We start from the raw sequence: 17,006 nt of genomic DNA, 5'->3' as shown, positions 1-17,006 counted from the left end.
ATTTTGTTCTTTTTTTATTTTTTTACACGCCCTTTCGGCCTTTTAAATGATTTTTCTGGTTTTGAACTTTTTGGATTTTCACCTTTCTTCTTTTAACTTCTGGCAAAAGAAACTTTGTGTGAAAAACAAATTTTTTTCTTGTGCGAGAGGCACAGTTTTGCTCCCGCGAGAGGAACGCCCGTGTCTCTCGGAAAACGAAAAAAACATGTTTCATTTTTTTTGAACTTCCGCGAGAGGCACAGTTGTGCTTTTTCAAGAGGCACAGCCGTGCCTCTCGGAAATGAAAAAAACACGTATTTGTTTATTTTTGCTTCCGCGAGAGGCACAGTGGTGCTTTCCTGAGAAGCACGACCGTGCCTCTCGGAAACGAAAAAAAACGCGTTTTCTATTTTTTTCCCCTTCCATGAGAGGCACGGTTTTGCTTCCGTGAGAGGCACGGTTGTGCTTTCACAAAAGGCACGGCCGTGCCTCTTGGAAACAAAAAGAAACAAGTTTTTTGTTTTTTTTTCTTTCGCGAAAGGAACAGTTTTGCTTTCACGAGAGGCACAACCATGCCCCTTTTGGAAAGGGAAAAAATGCTCCCGATTCGGTTTTTTTGTTCAGTTTTTTTGTCTAATTATTTTCTTGAAAAATAGTTCGTCAAAACCTATCAACATGGGATCTAGTTTTCAAGATCTCTCAACCCAAGGAATCCAATGATGAAAACGGTTTGAGATTTGGACGCACAGTTTAAGAGATAAAACATTTTTAATAAACGGATGTACAAAAAAAGAGAAAACTCTGTGGTTGCGACAGGTGGCGCGCATGCAATGCGCCACTTGTCACGACCTGCGGAGGTCGGAGTGTTCTTTGAAAAGAGTACTCCTTAATTAGTGATTTCATACAAATTCTGTAGTTGAGAAAGTTGTGAATGGGCATTATGGGGTGCTGCCAATTTGTCATGGCCACATGATGTGGGCTGCAAGATACTTAAAAGGCATGATGATATCACGGTATTCTACATATTTTGTTAGATATAGATAGCTTGCACATGTATTTAATTATTATAATATACTAATCAGGCAACCCATCGAGTAACCCACGGGCACGAACCTATGCCTATACCCTACTCACGACTAATCGGGTTACCCGTGGGTAAGACCCATGGGCAAAGATGGCGACCCATACCATAACCATTCGGGTAGGGTGCCCACGGGCGACCAAACCCATGGGTCAAACTGCCGGGTTGAGCAAGCGGTGCTATCCCCACTATGTCCAAAGTTCGCTAAGTAGTGTGCAACACTATTATCCCCCATGTTTGAGTCTTCATTCTTGTCATACTTGTTCAGTTAAGTTATTCAGACTTGTCAACTGATAAACTATCACAACAAACAACACATGGCAATCCTATGCACATATCCAACTGGGCAAGTATGGAGATCTCGGCAAGCATTTGGAAGGAGATAATTTGTGGTATGTTTCCCAATCCCATCTCTAATCTAGAGCACCACTCAAGTTTTTAGCACTTCTTGAGGAAAGGGTTTAGGGCCAGTTCTTTTGCTAGCTTTTCTGGGCTTCCAGAATAAACTGCTCCCTACCCAGCTTATTTTAGAAGCCCAACCAAAATTTTCTTTTTAGAAGCCTATTAATCAAGTCTTAATTACTCGGCTTCTAAAAAAATAAATTTGGTTGGCCTTCTAGAATAAGCTGGGTAGGGGCAGATTTTTGCAGCTTATTCTAGAAGTCACCAAAAGGTTCCTGCTTGTCTCATGCATCAGGAATTTGATTTGAGTCAAAACCTCAAGCTCTTATTACTAGATTTATCAAGAAATATACTACCTTTATAAGATGTATTTTCATGTGAAACAACATGTTTTCAACGAAATTATATGGTAAAAGTATAATTTCGGAGATGGAAGCATGTCCTAAAGGCCTACAGTTTGTATGGATTGGAGGAAGTACTCCATCTGACCCATATTTCTTGAGGAGTACAATTATATGGACCAGAGTACTTGTATTTAATGAATTGATTGTTTTCCTCTTACATGCAGGCCCGGTTGCCCATCAAATTTTAAAGTACTCCTAGATAACTATGCCAGGCTTCTTCGAGGTTACCACTCAGCTCCATTCTTTTTTTGATTTGTCGAAGTTGGTGAGGGGAAGAAATTCCCCACTCAGCTCCATGTTAACCACTCCAATTACTCTTTTACGATCGTGGTCATTACTAGTGATGCTTATCATGACATTTTTCCTTTGCAGATCTTTCAAGGAAGATCATGCGAGGTATAGCCTTGGCACTAGGTGCGCCGTCGTATGCTTTGGAAGGCGGAACGGCGGGAGATCCCTTCTGCTATCTCAGGCTGATTGGGTATCCAGCCCCAGCTAGTATTCCACAGGAGCAACGCACTGATACTGGATGGTAAGCAAAAATAAATAAATAAACCATTGATGTTTTCTGGTATGTTCTGCACAAATTCTGCTCACTTGCGTGGATACATCTCACTCTGCTTTTCTTCTTTGTTCATGCATTATGTGGCTAATTCAGTGGAGCTCACACGGATTACGGTCAGTTGGACTAGTATGCTTTGCTTACTTCCTTGGAAAATCATATACTTTCTGCATTTTTGTTGCCACCCAAGATCAGTGGAGGGTCTTGCAGTTTACATAAAAAAATCTTGGAAATCATTAACGTCATTTTGTTAAACTATAGGCCTTTTGACACTAGTTAACCAAGATGATGGCATTTGTGCTCTTGATGTACTTGTCTCTTTATTAGGATCTCACTGTCATATACATGTTACATTTTTGTTTGTATGTTCCCTTTGCATGCTCTATCATCAAGAAAAAAGCACTTCGAAAATTCTTTGCTATATATTATGGTTGTTAAACCACATATGTCACGAGATATGGCTGTCACGTTGGGATGTTCTCACGTCAGGAATAGAGTAGGTTGTTAGGAGATTAGCTAGGATTCTCTCTGTAACCGAACTAGCACTAGTAGAAAACAGGGCTTTCGTTCGGGCCTGGCCAGCCCATTAGTCCCGGTTCTGCACGAACCGGGACCCATGGGGTGCATTAGTCCCGGTTCGTGAGCCCAGGGGGCCGGCCGGGCCACGTGGGCCACTGGTCCCGGTTCGTCTGGACCTTTTGGTCCCGGTTCCACGCACGAACCGGGACCAATGCGACTCGCCCCTGGCCCATGACCATTAGTCCCGGTTTGTGCCACAAACAGGGACTAAAGGGTTGGTCCTCGTTGCGGTCAGAGTTTAGTCCCACCTCGCCAACTGAAGGGCGCTCACACCGGTTTATAAGCCCGTCCCTCTCTGCCTTGTTGAGCTCCTCTCAAAATGAAAATAAATGCCCTTATACAGGGAATTTAACCTAAATTCAGAGTGAATTTCTCTGAAATTCATAGAAACTTATTATGAATTTAGGTTGAATTCTCTCTATAGGCGCATCTATGCTCATTTTTTATGTTGGGATTGGCGATCTTTACAGACTTTTTGTGTGTTGAATATGCACCATTCGAAATCAGTCTCTGCTTTGAATGGTTCATTTTGAACACACAAAAAGTCTGGAGTTCAAATAAGTTCAAGAAAATGAAATCCCTTTGTAACAGACGAGTTTCCGTATGAAATCCTGATACTTCGAAAGAGATTGTCCGTTTTGTACACGAAGTGCATCCACCTTTTGCCGGGACCCTCTCAACTTTTTAGCACATGCTATGTGGATGAAATGATGATACCATGCCAACTTTAAACCTTTTCAGAGTTCATTTGAAATGCTTTTCAATTTTAGGGTCTTATAGCTCAAAATAATTAGTAAATGCATGAAAAATAACAAATGAAGACAGAAAGGATTGAAAAATGATGATGTGGCTTTGAATGGTGCATTTTGAACACACAAAAAGTCAGGAGTTCAAATAAGTTTTAAAAAATGAAATCCCTTTGTAACAGACGAGTTTCCGTATGAAATCCTGATACTTTGAAAGAGATTGTCCGTTTTGTACACGAAGTGCATCCACCTTTTGCCGGGACCCTCTCAACTTTCTTGCACATGCTATGTGGATGAAATGATGATACCATGCCAACTTTCAACCTTTTCAGAGTTCATTTGAAATGCTTTTCAATTTTAGGGTCTTATAGCTCAAAATAATTAGTAAATGCATGAAAAATAACAAATGAAGTCAGAAAGGATTGAAAAATGATGATGTGGCTTTGAATGGTGCATTTTGAACACACAAAAAGTCAGGAGTTCAAATAAGTTTTAAAAAATGAAATCCCTTTGTAACAGACGAGTTTCCGTATGAAATCCTGATACTTTGAAAGAGATTGTCCGTTTTGTACACGAAGTGCATCCACCTTTTGCCGGGACCCTCTCAACTTTCTTGCACATGCTATGTGGATGAAATGATGATACCATGCCAACTTTCAACCTTTTCAGAGTTCATTTGAAATGCTTTTCAATTTTAGGGTCTTATAGCTCAAAATAATTAGTAAATGCATGAAAAATAACAAATGAAGTCAGAAAGGATTGAAAAATGATGATGTGGCTTTGAATGGTGCATTTTGAACACACAAAAAGTCAGGAGTTCAAATAAGTTTTAAAAAATGAAATCCCTTTGTAACAGACGAGTTTCCGTATGAAATCCTGATACTTCGAAAGAGATTGTCCGTTTCGTACACGAAGTGCATCCACCTTTTGCCGGGACCCTCTCAACTTTCTTGCACATGCTATGTGGATGAAATGATGATACCATGCCAACTTTCAACCTTTTCAGAGTTCATTTGAAATGCTTTTCAATTTTAGGGTCTTATAGCTCAAAATAATTAGTAAATGCATGAAAAATAACAAATGAAGTCAGAAATGATTGAAAAATGGTGATGTGGCTTCGAATGGTGCATTTTGAACACACAAAAAGTCAGGAGGTCAAATAAGTTTTAAAAAATGAAATCCCTTTGTAACAGACGAGTTTCCGTATGAAATCCTAATACTTTGAAAGAGATTGTCCGTTTTGTACACGAAGTGCATCCACCTTTTGCCGGGACCCTCTCAACTTTCTTGCACATGCAATGTGGATGAAATGATGATACCATGCCAACTTTCAACCTTTTCAGAGTTCATTTGAAATTCTTTTCAATTTTAGGGTCTTATAGCTCAAAATAATTAGTAAATGCATGAAAAATAACAAATGAAGTCATAAAGGATTGAAAAATGATGATGTGGCTTTGAATGGTGCATTTTGAACACACAAAAAGTCAGGAGTTCAAATAAGTTTTAAAAAATGAAATCCCTTTGTAACAGACGAGTTTCCGTATGAAATCCTGATACTTCGAAAGAGATGGTCTGTTTTGTACACGAAGTGCATCCACCTTTTGCCGGGACCCTCTCAACTTTCTTGCACATGTTATGTGGATGAAATGATGATACCATGCCAACTTTCAACCTTTTCAGAGTTCATTTGAAATGCTTTTCGATTTTAGGGTCTTATAGCTCAAAATAATTAGTAAATGCATGAAAAATAAATAATGAAGTCAGAAAGGATTGAAAAATGATGATGCGGCTTTGAATGGTGCATTTTGAACACACAAAAAGTCAGGAGTTCAAATAAGTTTTAAAAAATGAAATCTCTTTGTAACAGACGAGTTTCCGTATGAAATCCTGATACTTCGAAAGAGATTGTCCGTTTTGTACATGAAGTGCATCTAATTTTTGCCGTAATCCTCTCAACTTTCTTGCACATGCTATGTGGGTGAAATGATGATACCATGCCAATTTTCAACCTTTTCGGAGTTCATTTGAAATGCTTTTCAATTTCCGGGTCTTATAGCTCAAAAAAGCAGTAAATGCATGAAAAATAATAAAATGCATAAAACTATAATATTTGTTATGATCAACTAAAAAACTAAAATCAATTAAAATATTCTGTTATGATGAACTAAAATAAAACTATAATATTCTTCAATAGCAAAAAGAATCAACTAAAAAGCTTTTATAAAACTATAATAGCAAAAGGAATCAACTAAAAAGCTTATATAAACCTCTAGTATTTTTGAAACTAAAATTATATGAATTTTATGCAACTTATATTAACAAAGTATTTTTTGTTCAAAACATTAATAGCAAAAAGAATTTAATAGCAAAAAAATTAACAAAATCTGGTTTTGATTAAAATAGATATTTAAAATATCCTAAAATTACCAAATTGAGTATAATGATAAAACATATTAATATTAAATAGAAGAAATGGAATCACTCAAAAATCTGTTTTTATAGTAAATTTATTCATAAAACTAGTGATTCACATACATTTAAAAAAATAAATTTTAAAACTAATGCCACTAACAGAAAGTTTATAATTTTTGTGACCTAAAAGCAAAAAAGAAATCACTAAAAAACTATAAATATTCAGTTTTAAGTAGAAATAAAAAAATAAAAAGAAAAAATGCCACCTACTGGACCTCGACGGCCTGAATACGACTAGAAACCCTACAATGGGCCAGGATTCAGGCTCGCAGAAGGCCCAATAGGCCCAACAGGCATGGCAAAGTAGAGATTAGGCCCGTAAGCCTGCAATAGAGAGGAGCTCGAGAGGGTGGCGGCAGCAAAGCTTATAAACCACTCCGAGCCCCTCTCAACTAGCGAGGTGGGACTAAACTTCCCACCGCACCGTGCCAGCACAAGGCCTATGGTCCCGGTTCATGCCACCAACCGGGACCATAGGTGGGCATTCGTACTGGTTCGTGGCACCAACCGGTACCAATGCCCACCTATGGTCCCGGTTCGTGCCACCAACCGGGACCATAGGCCTCAGTTTCCCGCCCTTTGGGCTGCCGAAAAGAGACCTTTGGTCCCAGTTCGTGGCACTAACCGGGACCATAGGTGGGCATTGGTACCGGTTGGTGCCACGAACCGGTACCATTGGTTTTGTTATATAAGGTAGCACTTGTGAAAATTTCGCCAACTGCTCCCATTCCCCCCGACGCCGCCAGGCCGTTCCTCGTCGTCGTCGCCGCCGCCCCGAGCCCCTGCCCCGACGCCGTCGCCCCGCCCCTGACCCGCCGTCGACGTCGTCCTCGCCGTCGCCGTCGCCGCCCCCGAGCCACTCCTCCCCGAGCCCTCGCCGCGCACGTAACCCCTCCCCCACGAGCCCGCCGTCCTCGTCGCCGTCATCGTTGCCGGCCTCGTCGTCGTCCTCGTCACCGGCCTCGTCGCCGTCCTGCCTCGAGCCCCCAGTGAGCCCCTTCCCATCCCGATTCGTGCGCTGCCGCGGCTGCCGCCGCCCCCTGCGCCACGCCGCCGCCCCTGTTTTTGTATGTATGTATGTATATGGATGTATGTATGTATGGATGGATGGATATGCATGTATATGGATGGATGTATGTGTATGTGTTCATAGTTTTTTTTGTTCATAGTTTTTTGTTCATAGCATTTTTAGGCTGTATAGTTTTATTTTTGTTCAATGTTTATGGTTAGAAGAGGATCGGAGAGGAAAAAATTGTGTTGCAAAAGTTACATTTAAGGTTAGTTGATTTAGTGCATTTTAGGTTATTAGTTCTACTGTTAGTGCATTTAAAGTTAGTTTATTTTTAGTTGAACTAGTTGATTACTTAATAAAACTACTTTATTTTACTATATATAGAAGTAGTTTATTTTTAGTAAGTACTACTTTATTTTATTTATAGTTAGTGCTTAATTAGTAGTTGAAGTAGTTGATTTAACAAAACTAGTTTATTTTACTATAGAAGTAGTTTATTTTTAGCAAGGAAATTAATAGAACTAGTTTGTTTTTTTAGTTAAAGCAATTATTCCTGCATCGACGTCGACGATGCCTATCCCGCATCCTTGTCGTCGACTCGGCGGAGGAGGCCGGCTTGATCAGAGGGGCCCTGTCCGGGATTGGGCTCCGCCGGGCTGGTTTTGGGAGGTGCTACCTTCCGGTGGGCGTAGGTTGGTGAGGAGCCAACCCGTCGTTGACCCGATCCTTGTTTGGTGGCGGTCGCGTGGGCCAGTGACGGTGCCGAGGCTTCCGGACACCGCGGAGGTGGTACGTCACCGTGTCAGCGAGGAGGACCAGCACGTCCGTCGCTACATGGTTGCGTTGGAGGGCAGGTTCGACAATACCTGGCAGGTTCTTCAGGGATCTCACTGGAGCTATGATCCTGTGATGGTTCCGTCCCTTTGGGTGTCCACCGCCTGCGCCGATACCCGTCGGGCACTACGGTTCTAGCTGTACTAGCGATGCTATATGTATGATAGTATTCGAGGTGTATTAGTGATAATATTCGACGATGTACGGACGCATGGAGATGATGTAGTTTTGCTTATAATTGAATGCATCCTAATTTGAATACTACTTTATTTTGTGATTTGATTTTGCTTATTGAATGCTCAAAATGGAAAACTACTCCTACTTTGAATGCTAAAATTGGAGAGCACTATGCAAGGCGTATGCATATGATTAGTTGATAGCTTATAGGGTTTTTGTTTTCGCAGAAATCTAGGAGCCCCCGGCCCCTCCATCATCCCCGCCGTCATCCCCGTCACCGCCCCCTCCGACATCGAGGTGAGACCAGCCAAATCCTCTTTTAGAAAGATAATTAAACGATATTTCGGGTTGACTTTAAGTCTGTCGAGTCTCCACCATATATGAGAGGACGAAGAATCCCGACTGTTGTCGTGGGGGTAGCTTCTCCTTCGTTCCCGTGTGCTAGAAAATTTGGTGTAATGCACTCGAGAACGAAAGGAGGAGCTACCATCACCGACGGTCGCCAATGTCAGAGAGGAATCAGTGAGGGAGAGTTCCACCATATATATATATGAGAGGACGAAGAATCCCGACTGTTGTCGTGGGGGTCGCTTCTCCTCTGTTCCCGTGTGCTAGACATTTTGGTGTAATGCACTCGGGGACAAATGGAGGAGCGACCATCACCAACGGTCGAATGTATACACCACGTGAGCTGAGAGTTTTCAAGAAAAGACTCGACAAACCGATAGTCAACCCATGATGAATAATAATGATCTAACTTAGGTTTTTTAGTACATATATTTAATTGTAGACGTTTAATATTTGAATTATGAACATAGGAAATGTCGTACTCGGACGACGAAAGTCTCCTGGGGGAGTGCGACTGGTGCCACGACGACCGAGGTCAGTGCGACAGGCCTCACCTGGACGAAGATCGGCACTTCAGTATTAAGCTGGAGGAGACCTTCGATGTTGAAACGGTATGCAACGACGACAAGTGTTATTTTTTCGTAATTAAGCACGACTTCAACTATTTCAACGTGTACTTTTCATCTTTTACAATTCGACTAGCTTATCCCATGCCATGCAAGACGCTACGTCTTGGAGAGGATGGGTTTTGAAGACCATGAAAGTACGGAAACAAAGAAAATTCACCTAAGGACCCATCATGATATAGATTTTGAAGTAAATCTGTATAATTCTGAGAGCGTAACCCATTTTGGTTGCAAAAATTGGGAAGCATTTTGCAAGATGTATGGTTTTGATGAGGGTATGCTTCTCACCATGGATCTTGGTGATCCTGACATCGTGCAAGACAATATGGACATTTGGGTCCTTGTTGATACGCCTCCAATTCTACCGCTATGTGAGTTTCTCAAACATAGTTATTAGCTAATTTATATTGTTCATTTCAAAATAGTTGACAGCTTATTTTCATTGACAGCTTATTTTGATTGTTCAAACAATGTGCGGAACATGGTAGACAGAACCTACTACACCGATGGCTCTGAGTTAACTTATAAGGAGAAAACTCATTTGGTCGGATTTTGTACTGATCTTGAGAATTACAATATTTATTGTAAAACTCCTCCACATTATGGTCAATACGTGTCACTAGTGCACATGTTGAACTACGGTAACTACTATGGAGATACCCTGGTAAGATTTCTTACTATTACGACATCCGTGCATCTTTTGCATACTTCTAAAACTAGTACATCATTGCTAACTATGAAGTTATTACTATGTTTTTCAACAGATAATCCCAGAGGATTGTGTGCCTCATTGATGTATCAGAATGGTAGGCTTGATGTTTTGAACATACAAGCAGGTCATCCTACGAATCTCAACTGTCCATACCGGATTTCTAAAAGAAGTGGAGACATGAAAATCAAAGAATGGAAAAAATGTATGGACGGTCGCAAGGAGGTTCTTGGAAGAAAAAGGAAGCGAAGCGCAAAAATTGGAGACGGGATGATCTCCATTCTCCATAATGGAGAGTCGGGGTCTATATTGTTTTATGCTATTTTACCTTAAAGAGGGTATTTAGGTCCTACCTAATACTGATGATCATGTGCTAAGAACAATTAAGTAGGGTTGGTTCGATGACTATGAGGATGATGATCGTATGACTTGTTATTAATAACGAGTAGAAGTTGTATGATGATGATTAGTAGGACTTGTTATTACGATGATAGCACGGAAATAAGAGAGGACAGTTCTCTCTGTTAGCTAGCTTACACACCCTAAATTACCCCCTAAACCCTCCCCCCTTTCAAAAGAAAAACAAAAACCCCAGCCACTAAAATGCTGACGCGTGGATGCCTTTTGGTCCCGGTTGGTGTCACCAACCGGGACCAAAGGCCCTCCTGCCTGGGCTGGCCGCAACGGCCACGTGGAGGACCATCTGTCCCGGTTCGTGTAAGAACCGGGACTAAAGGGCTAGGGCATTAGTAACGACCCTTTAGTCCCGGTTCAACAACCGGGACAAAAGGCCCTTACCAACCGGGACAGATGACCCTTTTCTACTACTGTAGCTTATCTCTATGTCTTTCTTGTACCTCAAGATGTAATCCTCTCAAACAACTTGTATGCGTATCAGGGATAAGCCCCTGGCTATAAACACGAAGGCGCGCCCCTCAATAGGGGTACGACGCTTACTGCAAGTTTCTCATGGTATGCAGAGCAGGTCTCTTCCATTACATCTAGGTCTTTCCATCTCCACAAAAAAGCTCCACCATGTCTTCCTCCAGCACTTCCCAGGGCAGCCTCACCGGCCAAATCACGGAGAAGCTCACCCGCGGCAACTATGTGCTCTGGCGTGCCCAGATCACGCCCTAGCTTAGGGGTGCAGGGTTCTTCGGCTATGCCGATGGAACCGTGCTGGAGCCCGTCCGGATGATCACCACCAAGGACAAGGACGAGAAGGAAGAAACGTCGCTGAACCCACTTCACTCGATCTGGGTTAGGGAGGATCAGCAGGTACTTGGATACTTGCTTAACAATCTGTCAAAAGAAGTGCTTGTGCAGGTCACTTCAATCTCCCATGACCACGAGCTATGGTCTGCGTTGGCGAACATGTTCTCCTCGTAGTCCGTGGCCTGCGTCAACAACGTGCGCATAGCACTGGCCAACGCGCAGAAGGGGCAGCAGACGGTCGTGGCGTACTTCACGCACATGCGCGCACTGGCGGACGAGCTTGCCGCCGCCAGCAAACCCCTGCAAGATGACGAGCTGGGCTCGTACATCCTCGCCGGGCTAGATATGGAGTACCAGCCACTGGTGTCTTCTGTTAACGCCAAAACCGTCCCCGCCTCCCTCGATGAGATCTTTGCCATGATGAGCAATTTCGATCAGAGGGCGACTCTCTACTCGGGCTCCGGCGGCGGCTTCAAAAGCTCCGCCAACGCTGCTGCTCGAGGCCGCGGCGGCGGCTCCTCGCGGTACCGTGGACCACCACGGACCAAGGGCAAGATCAGCGGCGGCAACCACAACACCAACTCCCGCAGCAATGGCACCGGCGGGCGGCCCCCCTCTTCCAACAACAGGGGTCGCCGCAACTCCTCCAATAACAAAAACTCCCGCCCTGATGCGATCCGCTGCCAGATCTGCGGCAAGCCGGGTCACTCCGCCAAAGACTACTGGTACAGGTTTGAGGAGGATGATGACACCTCTTCTCAGGATGAAAAAGTTGCCGGGGCAGCACAGGGGTCCTATGGAGTCGATACCAACTGGTATGTCGACGGCAGCGCCACGAATCACATCACTGGTGAGCTAGAGAAGGTCACTATGAGGGAAAAGTACCATGGCCAGGAGAAAATACACACCGCAAACGGAGGAGGTATGAGGATTCAGCATGTTGGTCATTCAGTTATAAAAAACCCTCATCGAAAAATACATCTTAGAAAAATTCTACATGTCCCTAGTGCTTCTATGAATCTCCTATCTATTCACCGTATTGCCATTGATAATCATGGTTACCTTGAGTTTCACCCTTATTTCTTTTTGATCAAGGATCAGGCCATGAAGAAAATCCTCTATCGAGGTAGATGTGTTCGAGGGCTTTACCCGCTGATTCCCGAGCTTAGGAGATCCAATAAGTAAGCATGTGGTGTCACCAAATTACCTTCGTCCCGGTGGAATGATCGATTAGGGCATGCATCTTTTTCTTTAGTTGAACGAGTGCTTAGGAAAAATAAGCTCCCGTATGTTGGTGAGCGTAGCATTGAAACAATTTGTGATTCTTGTCAAAAGGCTAAAAGCCATCAATTGCCATATCCAATATCTACTAGCATTTTTACCAAACCGTTGCAACTCATTTTTTCCAATGTTTGGGGTCCTGCCCCTAGTTCTGTTGGTAGACACCCATATTATGTGAGTTTCATCGATGATTACAACAAGTATTCTTGGATTTATCTTCTTAAGAAAAGATCCGATGATTTCAAGTTTTTCACAATTGTCAAGCACTCGTTGAACATAAGTTTGATAGCAAAATCATTTCTCTCCAATCTGATTGGGGAGGGGAATATGACAAACTTAACTCATTTTTCCAAAAGATCGGTATTTCCCATCATGTGTCATGCCCTCATGCGCACCAACAAAACAGTTCTGCCGAGCGCAAACATAGGCACATCGTAGAAGTTGGTCTTGCTCTTCTAGCAAGAGCTTCCACGCCTCTAAAGTTCTGGGATGAAGCGTTTCTTACTGTTGTCCATCTCATCAACATGCTACCTAGTCGTGTGATTCATAATGAAACTCCAGTAAAAAGATTTCTTCATACCAAACCCGACTACACAACACTTCGTTTTTTTGGTTGTGCTTGTTGGCCCAACATCAGGCCATACAACAAACGGAAACTTATGTTTCGATCCACGCAGTGTGTCTTTCTAGGATATAGTCCACAACACAAAGGTGTCAAATGCCTTGATGTGTCCATCGACCGTGTCTATATATCTCGAGATGTTATTTCTGATGAAAATAAATTCCCCTTCGCTGATCTACACCCCAATGTTGGTGCCTTGCTACGGCAAGAGATTCTTCTTCTGCCTCCTCATCTCACCAACTCAGATCACGGGGGAAATTATTCTGATGATCAACTGCTGACTAACCCTCATGATAATATTCTGCGTGAGTCTTGTGATGATGCAGAAGAACACCGCGAAGAAAATGGTGAAAATCGCGAGCAAAACAGTGAAGAAATCAGGTATACAGGGGCTCATTTTATGTGTCCACAACCGGGGGACATATCCTCCTCGGGGTCGCCGCGGCTGACACCCGTCAGCGGATCTGCACCCGGATCCGGAGCGCCAGCGGGGCCAGAGACAGTGCCAGGCACCGCGCGCGCCAGGAGCGAGTCCCCGCTTGGCACGCGGCATGATGCAACCCGCCCAGAAGATGCCACCGAGCCGCGCCAATCGCCTTCTGCCATGTTTCCATCGGTCACTCGGCTTGGTGATCCGTTGTGCGTCTATACGCGTTGCCCGCGCCAGCAGACAGGCACGGATTTGGAGGCGCCAACCAGACCAAGATTCGGCGCTGGTCCTGTCGGGCCCGTGACCGGCTCGCGACACGGAGCTGATCCGGGCGGACCCACGCCATCATCCGGCAATGATGAGGCCCGGGGCTTGGGATCTTCTGCACCGCGCGCAACAGCCACGCCTTCTCCCGATGCCACAGAAGATCCAGCTGCCTCGTAGATGCAGCTGGAGGTCAGGGATCGGCTGCTGATCCTATGGGATCTTCTGCGGCAACTGCTCCGAGTTCATCTCCTGCGCCAGTGCCGCGTACACGTCTCCAACAAGGGGTAATTCAGAGAACTAATTATAAAACTAAATTTGGGTTAGCATGTTCTACAGGTGAACCTGGCACTCTAGCAGAGGCGCTCAATGACACACGATGGAAGAAAGCCATGGAAGAAGAATACATGACACTCCATAGAAATAAAACATGGCATCTAGTTCCACCACGGCGAGGTAAAAATCTTATTGACTGCAAGTGGGTATTCAGAATCAAGAAAAAATCTGATGGAACTATTGATCGCTACAAAGCAAGACTTGTTGCAAAAGGCTTTAAACAACGTTATGGTACAGACTATGAGGGTACCTATAGTCTTGTTGTAAAAGCTGCTACTATTCGTCTTGTTCTGTCCTTAGCTGTTTCCAGGGGATGGAGTCTCAGGCAACTAGATGTACAGAATGCGTTCCTCCATGGTGTTCTGGAAGAGGAAGTTTACATGAAACAACCTCCTGGGTTTGAAATAAGAATGCACCCTATCATGTATGCAAACTTGATAAAGCTTTGTATGGATTGAAGCAAGCTCCTAGGGCATGGTATTCAAGACTCAGCCAAAAATCGCTAGCACTCGGTTTTGTCTCTTTAAAGTCAGATACCTCATTGTTCATTTATAATAAGTCAAATACCTCTATATTTGTGCTTATCTATGTTGATGATATTATTGTCACAAGTTCATCAGATGAGGCTATATCAGGGTTGCTCAAGGATCTAAGTGCCGAGTTTGCTCTTAAGGATCTGGGAGATCTACACTTCTTCCTAGGCATTGAGGTTAAGAAACATGAAGATGGACTTCATCTGTCTCAGGAAAAGTATGCTGCTGATCTGGTAAGAAGAGTTGGGCTGCAAGGCTGTAAGTCATCACCAACACCTTTATCCAGTACAGAAAAGTTATCATTAATAGAAGGAGAGCAACTAAATCAGGAAGATAGTACCAGATATAGAAGTCTAGTAGGAGCGCTTCAATACTTGACTCTAACAAGGCCTGATATTTCATTTGCTGTAAACAAAGTATGCCAGTTCCTTCATGCACCCACCACAACTCATTGGACTGCTGCAAAGCGAATAGTTAGATATGTGAAAGACACTATGAATGTTGGTCTTACTTTCAGCAAGTCATCATCTACTCTTGTGAGTGCCTTCTCTGATTCAGAATGGGCAGGGTGTCTTGATGATAGACGCTCCACTGGTGGGTTTGCGATTTTCTTTGGACCCAACCTTATATCATGATGTGCAAAGAAACGGGCTATAGTGTCACGGTCAAGTACAGAGGCAGAATACAAAGCTCTAGAAAATGCAACAGCAGAAATTATATGGGTGCAGTCAATGCTAAAAGAATTGGGTGTGAGACACACTCCGGTTCCATGTTTGTGGTGTGACAATCTTGGTGCCACTTACCTTTCTACTAATCCTGTCTTTCATGCAAGAACTAAACATATAGAGATTGATTTTCATTTTGTCAGAGAAAGAGTTGCTGACAGAAAATTGGAGATTCGTTTTATACATTCCAGAGACCAGGTAGCAGACGGTTTCACGAAGGCATTGCCCACGAGAAGCTTTGAAGAATTCAAGCATAATCTCAACAAGCAAGTTGTGATTAAGGGAGGATGTTAAACCACATATGTCACGAGATATGGTTGTCAAGTTGGGATGTTCTCACATCAGGAATAGAGTAGGTTGTTAGGAGATTAGCTAGGATTCTCTCTGTAACCGAACTAGCTTATCTCTATCTCTCTCTATGTCCTTATTGTACCTCAAGATGCAATCCTCTCAAACAACTTGTATGCGTATCAGGGATAAGCCCCTGCCTATAAACACGAAGGCGCGCCCCTCAACAGGGGTACGACGCTTACCGCAAGTTTCTCAATGGTTTCAGGTCAGAAACCTGTCTGGCGAGTGGATACAGGCAAAGCCAGTCCCTGGAACCTTTGTCTGCAACATTGGTGACATGCTAGAGGTTAGTCTCCTCCAAAACATGAAACATGCTTGATCCTACTCCAACTTCTGTGTAGGAAAAAAATGCTCATTACTGACTATCGTACTTATTCGGTTTTCGGTTTGGTGTAATGGAATATATTAGCCCACACTCCATAGAGTTTCCAATAACTCCCCTCGTTACCGTGTATCTGTTGCCTTCTTCAATGAGGTATGTGCGCATCCAGAAAGACAAAAAAACATTTTGTTAGGTTAGAAAAACCAACCATTTCTATACATGCCGCCCTTTGTACTCAAATTCTTTCTTATGCCACACATATATACAGTCAAACTTCGATGCCGTGGTTGAGCCTGCGGAGCTATGCCGGGAGAAAATGGGCCGCGTTGCCAAGTACGACAAGGTGGTGTACGGGGAGCGTCTGGTCAAGAAAGTTCTGAACAACTTCGTGCTGTAACGTCCGATGCACAGCTTACAGGCTACAAATCATGTTTTTTTAGGCAATAGAAATCATGATTTTGATGTGCCTTGTTCTAGTTACTTCACGCCGCGCGCCATTGTAACTTTGTCCCATCCGGCATGCTTTATCCTCGTTATGATTATTATCTTATCAGGATTTTGATGCGCTTATGATATAGGGAGACCGGGAGTTGAAACCATTTGCGGTTGTATCACTTTGATACGGTGCAATAATCAATGAAATGTTTCTGTCTGTTTATGTGAGTGCGCTCGATATACATTTTGATAGCGAGCCGTTGATTGTGAGTGATTCAACCATGAAGTTTCGTGACTCCAGTGAGTTACACTCGGTGTTTGCAAGAAGATAAAGAAGAAGAAAAATACTCTGTCTTATCGATCTTATGATGATTGATTGCTTTTTGGAGCGGGCGGAGGTTGCTCTGGGTAGACTCTCCCTTGTGCCGGCTATGCTGCAGACTGCAATGACGTCACATCCTCCTATTGCAGTTGGTGTTTGCTCCGAGGAGGACACGAAGGCAAAGTTATATGGTTGTTTCTCCCCCCGTGTTGGGGACATTTCGTCGTTGATGTCTCACT

General features: G+C 43.4%; 1 pseudogene; it reads left to right on the top strand.

The window, feature by feature from the left end:
* The first annotated feature begins 1,399 nt into the window (after window positions 1–1,399).
* On the top strand, window positions 1,400–16,407 carry LOC123171271 (2-oxoglutarate-dependent dioxygenase 33-like; annotated as a pseudogene).
* The last annotated feature ends 599 nt before the right edge of the window (window positions 16,408–17,006 follow it).

Source organism: Triticum aestivum, chromosome 7D (genome assembly GCF_018294505.1).
Source record: "Triticum aestivum cultivar Chinese Spring chromosome 7D, IWGSC CS RefSeq v2.1, whole genome shotgun sequence".
Taxonomy (NCBI): Eukaryota; Viridiplantae; Streptophyta; class Magnoliopsida; order Poales; family Poaceae; genus Triticum; species Triticum aestivum.
The sequence above is the reverse complement of the archived record's forward strand: the minus strand, read 5'-3'. Positions and strand labels throughout refer to the sequence as shown.